This window comes from Stegodyphus dumicola, chromosome 9, assembly GCF_044657685.1.
Source record: "Stegodyphus dumicola isolate Sdum_Otavi_A_Nest chromosome 9, ASM4465768v1".
NCBI classification, from domain to species: Eukaryota; Metazoa; Arthropoda; class Arachnida; order Araneae; family Eresidae; genus Stegodyphus; species Stegodyphus dumicola.
The window spans coordinates 135,469,015-135,476,031 of record NC_140776.1 but is presented as its reverse complement, the minus strand read 5'-3'; positions in this window follow the sequence as shown (position 1 = coordinate 135,476,031).

The following is a 7,017-nucleotide window of genomic DNA, read 5'->3' as shown; positions in this document are numbered from 1 at the left end:
TTGTGTTATTTTAATCCTGAGTCATCGTTTGACCATCACCGACCTAACCAACATGTTTTATCACAATTCACTGGTAAAAACCAGTGGGATCCTGAATAATAAAACGAGCCTTATTCTTGTCGAAGAACGTTTGTTATCAAACTAAAAATTGTAGATAAATGGGAACTTTGTTCCTAAAGAATTTATCAGAAGTTTTCGCTGATTTTGACTTCAATGACCTTGCAGGAATAACATAGACTGGTTAAGATGGTTAAGATCTTCCTTCTGTACATATAATCAAATCGTTTTGAACAAGCTTGAATTGCTAGAGTCAACGTAAAGCAATTGAGTCACCGATCGTTCCTAGTTTATGAATTGGACATAAGGCTAAGCATGTGATGGTTTACATGACAAAATAGTTAAAATTAAGATGAGCCACATTTTTAAAGCCAACCATTTACGCTAAATTTGAAGTAAATAAGCAGAAATGGTCCGTCTTTTGTACTAGTTCATGAAGGCTCGGAATCTGAAATTGCGATTTCTTGATACCGTATAAATCAGACTTCTCTCCTAACTATGAAGTTCATAATGAAGAGACGTAACAGATCCAAATATTTACTAAAGTACTTACAGCTACAAAAACGAATGCATTTTTGCCACAAAATTTTTATTCTTAACAGAAATAAGGCTGTTGCCAAAGCGAGTGAAGCATGTTAATTCAGAACTCCTTCTTGGTTCTTTATAAGAAGATTATCTATTAACTAGTACATGAACAAATTTTGATGTTGTTGTGACTTACCTCACTTGTCTGTCAGTAAGAGAACAAGCTCACGAAATTCATCGTGGCAAGGAGTATAAGATTGCGCCTGTCGATGGCAAGGGCCTTTTGCACTATACAGGTAAAAGTTCGACTTCGTTCAGTTCCGCCCTCAGTTTTGATGGAAAGCACCCCTGGTGGACGGGTCCTAGGGTCTTCCACCCTTCTTTCCCTACTATTAACTTCTGCCGCATTTTTAGAGTGTCCCCATGCTGCCCGGACATAATACATTTATAAACATACATGCCTTCTCCGAGATTCGAGTCCAGGCCCTTCGGTATCGCAATGGTCCCCCCCTTACCACTATACATCTGCGTGGTGTTAAATAAAATCAAAAGGATAAGAGTTTTTCAGATAAAACAAGGGAGGATGAACTCGAAGCAACATGGTTTTTAAATTGAAAGAATCACAGAAAAAGGTTGCCCAGATTTTAGTAAAACACCAACAAACTATAAAGACAAAAAAAAAAAAAAAAAAAAAAAAAAAGACAAAAAGCAAAAAAAAAACTATAAAGACATAAGAAAAGAAAGGGTGTTTAAGGGTATATAAACAAGCGACTAGATGACAAACCATCAATGAGCGACTTCTAAGCCAGAAATGCCAAACCATTACAGTGCTAATATGTGTTTTGAACACTTTTTGTTATACTTTTCAAAATTAATTGAAATTAAAATAATAAAATTTGATTGCAGGTATCAGTGAATTCTGAATGATTAAAACAAACTTTCTCGTAATAAGATTCAATTTTAAAATACTATATTTCTGTAGTATGATAAAACATATAACCATAGTATCCCATTCCTAAGTACAGGGTGATCAGCGAATAAGACCTGATTTCAAAATTAAATATCTCTGCAACAAAGATGAATAGAATTATGCGATAAACTGTACGTTCATTAGCAAAATTGTAAAAATCGTGTACAAAAGTTTAGAAAATTTAGTTAAGAAAATCGTTAACAGATGGCGCTCTGCGCTGAAAACTCTTCTCTGAAAGGAATTTAAAAAAATAAATAAATAAATAAAAAATAAATAAAGTGAAGAAGCCTTTGAAATCAAAATACAATTTTTTCAAAATGTTCACCGTTCGAAACAATGAGGTGGCGTAAACGAACAATGAAATTTGACATCACGTCTTGCAATGTCTAAACGGAAATGGAATTACATGCAACGCCAATCAACGATTCAAGCTCATCTAGAGTAGCGGGATTGTTTCGATAGACAGTGTCTTTCAATGCGCCCCACAGAAAGAAATCACAACGGCTCAGATCGGGAGAATATGGAGGCCAAGCTATTCCTGTGTCAGTAAATTGCGGATAATCTAACGCAATTACTCTATTCCAAAGTATTCATGAAGAAAGCGAAAAACTTTATCTGTTCGATGTGGTCGAGCCCCATCTTGCATGAAACAGAATTGTTCCAAAATTGTAACGTAACGTTCAGTAGTTATCGTTTCTTGCACGAAAAAGGGTCCGATAATGCCTCTGGCGCATACCGCAGCCCATGCAGTAACTTTAGTAGGCGAATGCAGTGCTTTCTTTTCACACAAATGAGGATTTTCGGAACCCCAAAATCTCCAGTTTTGTTTATTAACGATTCCATTCAAATGAAAATGTGCCTCATCTGTGAACCAGATGCAGCTCTCATCAAATCTGTCATTGTCGACCATTGTTAGAATCTGATTCGCAAAGTCAACCCTTTGTTGTGCAGCTTTCATGGGTATGGCCTAATGACTTTGGATTTTCGTATGGAAACAGCCGTAGGCTATTTTTTAATATTTTTTACATGCTTGTGTACTTTAAACCTGTCTCTGAAGCAATCCGTCGGATGCTTTTCCTAGGATTTTGCTGAACAATTCCAGAAACATTGGCTGCATTTTCAGGAGTGACTACAGTTTGTCTAGGCCCAACATTTCCCTTTCGATCATCAGCCACGCTGCCAGTCCGTTCAAATTTTGCGAAAAGCATGCGAATGGTTTTCGCATGAGGCCCAACTGGAACATTGAATCGGTTTGAAAACTGCGACATGTTGCCGTAGGACTGTGTTCTAATTGGTGAAATTCCAGAACAAAAAAACACGTTGTTCAATGGAATACATTATTTCACTTTCTACGCTAGCCTTTTTTTTTACTAGCCAACAGTCGTACTGATCACTTTCGAATTACATTTTTAGAGGCTATTTCGATTAGAGCGCCATCTGTTAACGATTTTCGTAACTAAATTTTCTAAACTTTTGTACACCATTTTTACAGTTTTGCTAATAAACGTACAGTTTACCGCATAATTCTATCGATCTTTGTTGTAGAGATATTTAATTTTGAAATCAGGGCTTATTCGCTGATCACCCTGTATTAGGTCTCTCTTACTTAAGTAATTATCTCCTAAATATAAAACAATGTTTTTCTCTTCTCATACTTTGAGATTATTTTAGTGATTTATTTGCATTATGTTCGATTAATGCACAATTCCATGGGTTATCAAGTGATACATGTTGAATTAGAATAGCTCTAAATATACTCAAAATATAACAAAAGATTTTACAAATGTTTCTTTGAAATTACAAATGTTACTTTCAAGCGTTGCATTCTGAAACTCATTTTGAAGCTAATACTGATAACGGCTTCCGTATTAATTAATGAAAAAAGGTTTTCAGTGTTATCACATGATGTATCCATTCGAGGAAATTATTAATGAGATAACCACACGAAACATTATTAATTTTAATAACATAATGATTAATGTACAAATTATTAACAGGATGAAGTTCGAATATTGAAGTACATTTCGTAATGCGTCGAAATACATATTACCATTTTTTCAAAACAATATGCAGCAAAAAAAAAAAAAAAAAAAAAAAAAAAAAAAAAAAAAAACATAAATAAAAAACATTTTATGTCACAATATTTAAATTTTTGCTTCTCACAGATCCTGAACATTAATTCGAAAGCTTCAGGAAAGCTGAACATTAGTAAATTGTAATTCGAAAGCTGAACATTACTTCACAAGGATATTAAATTTTAATCGAAGCAAAAAATAAAATCAACAAATAAAATAGGATAATAAAATGTGAAAGCTTCTAGATTTTATATTAAGATTATAGACTTCAGATTACACATTTTTTTTCATTTACAGATACATGCACGTTGAAAGCATTTGAGCGAACGCTACATTGTGCTAAAAATATTTAAAAACAGCATACCTTTAGAATTCTAGATAGACAGTCTCCCGCGCTGGAGAGAAAAATGTTCTATTTCCTATAGTGTTGCCTTACTCACTTTGAAATTGTTAGCCCAAAGGAGCAATTTTCCCAGAAAGGATATTAATTTCGTTTTGGTCGTTTTGATTAATTTAATTTTATGTCGTCCAAAGTCGTAAAAGGCTTTTCACTTTTTTAAATTGTTGCCGCTAAATATTAGAGCCTGCATTGTATTTAAAGAAATTAAGTAATGAAGAATCTGCATGAATGTATGTAAGTTTCTCGCATTGTGAAAAGATAACAGTATCTAAAGACATCAAATTTTGAATAATGTAGTCCTCAACTCGAATACGGGCATCTGGAAGCCCAAATTTGGAATTTGGAATTTACTATTTTATTATATATTTCATATTTTGTAAAACTTTAAAGAATTTTTTATTAACAAACTCAATGATTTGAAATGGACAATGGCAACACAGCACGAAAAAAAAAACATTTTTATCTCCAGCGCGGGAGACTGTCTATCGGAAATTCTAAAGATATGCTCTTTTTAAATATTTTGTGATATTGCTATGCTATTGAATTGAATTTTTTGGCTTAAGTGCGAAGAACACGATATTTAATAAATAGGCATAACACACAAAACGTTAAAAAAAAAAAAAAAAAAAAAAAAAAAAAAAAAAAAAAAACGCTCCTTTAGGCGTAATATAAAATGTAAGAGCTTTCAGAGTTTTTTTTTTTTTTTTTTTTTTTTAGTTTTTTAATTAACAATTTTTTAAAGTTGCACGAAATATGAAACATACTAGAAAACAAAAATGCGCCTTTGAGACTAATAGCCCTTTTGAGCTAACGTACAAATGGGCTAAAATAATCTTTATGCATCATGCAAGAAATTATACTGATTTTGTATTTCATAGGAGCAGATAAAAAGTCCTAACATATTTAGCTTTTTTAAGAACAATAAATTAGGAACATTTTTGAGAGTAATAAAAAGATAATACACAAAATTAAGGCATTTTTATAATTTTCATATCTGTTTATCTCAGCAAGTTCTTATGAATACACTATTGAGTACTGAATAGCAAAACTTTAGATAAGCGATATAAACTTCTTAGACTGGAATTTCCATTTCATTTTTTTCTGTAAAGGAATGCAGTTTTACGGATATTAAACAATTTTAGAATTTTCTGTCTATTCCAGAAAATTCTATAAGAAAATTTTCAGAAAATTATAATTAAAAGATTAAAACGAAAATACTTTTGTTATAAGATGGGAATAATATGCATTTAGGTAAGCATATTTCCTGTACACATTTAAGAAAGGAAATGAAAACGAAAGTCATATGAAGAATACTATAAATTGAAGAATTATTATAAAATCGATCGATTATGGACCAAATGCAATATGTAGACAGTTGAAAAGAAATTTTTTTAAATTTATAATGCTGTAGATATTTTGAAGTATCTATTGAATATATTAGAAATTAAATGTAATGTAATTTATATAAATCTATATTTAAAATAAAGATTTAAATATTAAGAGATGAATTTATAGTTTTTAATTCGTTTCAGTTGTTCAGTAGTTACATTGTAAAAATTAATTACACATCTTATGGTACGACGAATGACAATGCCCTGGAAACTAAATATTCAACATATCGCTGAGAAATTAAATGAAAGATCTTATGTTGCGTTCAATGGCAGTATTTATCATGTTTAGTAGAGGATAGTACAGTAACGTAACGTAACGACAAAAATATTTAAAAAAGCTTCGTCAGAAGTTTCTAAAGTCAATAATTTCACTTTTTTCAAATTAACAAACGCATTACATTAAATAGAAAGCTATAGGAAAGAAATGATTAAAATATTAAGCTCTGAAAGCACATTTTAAAGCTTAATTATAAAATTATGCTCAATTTTCATGTAAAATTAATTTGTAGGTTTAAACTGGTTGAATATATAAATCACCTTTGTAAAAAAAAAAAAAAAAAAAAAAAAAAAAAATGCTAACAATTTCTGTAATATGTCATGCGAAGACTTCAATGAAATTTTGCTTTTGGTTCTGGATATTTATTTAAACCTTATTATAATTTAGTGAATGAGAAACATTACGCTCTGTTTTAAAGTGGCAAAACAGAATTCAGAAAGTTAAAATTCATAAAAAATGCATCTTCAAAAAAATTCGCTTCTTAAATTCTAGTTCTAATTATGTTTTTTGAAACTAATATAAATTTAATCATTCTCAAATGTATCTAATATTATTAAATACCTTAAAGAAGAACCTTTCGAGATATTTATTGTATTCGGTCTGCTATAAAATCAACAATCAATTTAATGATTGCCAATTTTATTTCCAGTTAATAATGCACAATATCCTGAATATTACAAAAGTGACTTGTTGAGTACTCACTTAAAATGCTTTGAGTAATCATTTAAAAAAGTCGTTTTTAAAGGATGTTCCGTGGCGTAACCACTAGAAGTCTGCAAATATAGCCAATACCCCATACAGCTAGCACTGAATATCTGTTATTCAAATCTAGGCAAGGGCACCCAACAATCTTTCTCGCTTCCTGAAGCCTAGTAAACCATAATTTTAGGTGAATGTTTTCAAAGTAGTTTGCAGGAAATATTGATTATACTACGTGTGTATTAAATAAAAATAGGCTTTTAATAACCTAAAATTGATCGGATAAAAAATTTTCAACTATTTATTGTACATGCTGTCATCTTTATCCAGAATGGGCCCACCAGCGGCCCAGCGGTAAAGTCGCTGAACACTGGTAGTTCGGTCTGAGGTTCGAGTCCTGTGAACGGGCTGGCTGCATAGGCGTTTTCGTGGTTTTCCCCATGTGTAACGTGTATACGAGCCAGTTTCCCTTAGAAAGTCCTAAATGAAGACATTCCTCCTCTTAGGCAGATAGCCCTCGAGGCTTTGCCATAATCACACACACACACATTATCCAGAATGAAATTGATTTTCGGTATAGGTAAAATGTAATAGTTGAAAATTAGATATTGAAATAAACTGTA